This window comes from Plasmodium inui (assembly GCF_000524495.1).
Source record: "Plasmodium inui San Antonio 1 unplaced genomic scaffold supercont1.61, whole genome shotgun sequence".
Taxonomy (NCBI): Eukaryota; Apicomplexa; class Aconoidasida; order Haemosporida; family Plasmodiidae; genus Plasmodium; species Plasmodium inui.
In genome coordinates, this window is record NW_008481895.1 from 51,234 (window position 1) to 52,974 (window position 1,741).

Sequence of the window (1,741 nt, forward strand, 5' to 3'; positions counted from 1 at the left end):
CCATATATTGGGTAGGACAGATTAATATCTCTTCAGGAGTCTGTTGCTAATAACATAAGGCGCCGCTATCTGATTTTCCACTGCTGCTCCTTCTTTATTAGAAATGTTAAGAAATTTCCTAATTGCATTTGATTATCAGATCTAGTTGAGGAACTCATATATACCACCTCTCACATAGGGGAGCTTATTACGACGGCAGAATGAGAGTTAATGACTAAATATTCCTTTTATATTTTTTTCTATAATCTATAAGGGGTTGTGTAGGAATTGATTTTGCCTAGATCTTGTGTGGATTTCACAATCATTCCACAATTATTATTTTAGTAACCTAATTACATGATCTTGGCTCGGGTTTCTGTTGGTTTGATTCTAGGCACTATCGGAAAGGTAAGCCAGATTAGGATAGAACACTAGGCAATTTTTTTGTTTTATCTATTAACTTTAGAACTTTACTAATTATTAATGTACATTCATATCATATAATACTTATGGGGGGGGGAGAGACAGTAATTTGGCTGTTTTTCGGTTATAGCACTGCTTCTTGTCTTTATTTTAATATTTTTAATCCTGTTATCATAGATTGGGGCTGTCATAATATTAGTGATATACCATTATATCCTCTGATAAAGAACTAATTAGACCTTTTATAATGATTTCATTATTTAATACGGTGGGAATCATAGGAAATATATCACGAGAGTCTTATTCTTTGGACTAGAAAATGACGTATAATTGTAGATCTTCGTTTCTTTGATTTTTGTTGCTTAAATATTAGCCGGACGAGAGAAAGGAATAAACAAAGAAGGTGAATAAATCCAATCTCTCACTATGCCGATAAAATTTCCTTGGAGTTCTGCTATATTACTTTGTTTCTGTTAATCAATCCTAAAGACTAAGGGTGCTTGTAGGTAATATTCCCTCCTCCAGAATTATTAAGCTTAAACTGACAGAATAAGCTGGGAAGTTGAGATGAAATAGGAAATGAATCCTTTCTTAATACGTGTAAAAAATAAATAAAAAAATTCTATACTCTCATAACATGCCCAGAGTTATCCTTCAGCCTAATCCATAGATATGTTATTTCTTAAGGAGATCATATATTTCTTAGGACTATTACTTTATTTGAGAGAGAAGAATATTCCTATCACATTAATTACACTCTGGAGGGATTATTTTTGGGAGATAGTGACGGAATCATAACGATTTGTAGTGATCAAGTTTGTTCTTTATAGTAATTTTGATAAAGTGAAGTGGGGAAAATCTTCCACATCGTCCAGTTCACAACTAAATCAGTCTGCCGGGGTAGGCTATCATATATATAGAGTATAGCAGTTCATACTATTCCAAGCTAGCTGTTGCTAGGCTATGGGCCAGAGTTACAAATATTTTTTACAGGATTGTTCGGGAATAAGACTTGATACAACTCATAAATGGTACCACAGAATCTCTTCAGTATTGCTCTTAATAAAGCGCGCGAATATTAAAGTCTTGTCAACTCACCTATGATGCTTAACTTTTGAAGTGTTCGCGGATCTGATTAATTCCATATTCTGTGGCTTCAGAATAATTCTACTTTGCCGGAATGGAACAATACATTCGGGTTCATACGCAGCTTGGAGGCTCTCAACATATACTGTAGTGTACGCTTAGGTGCCTTTGATGAAAACTCTCAATTTAAAGTATGATAGTCTGGATTTTTGATTAAATTTAGTGAAATACGAATTTCAGTTGTCAATAATTC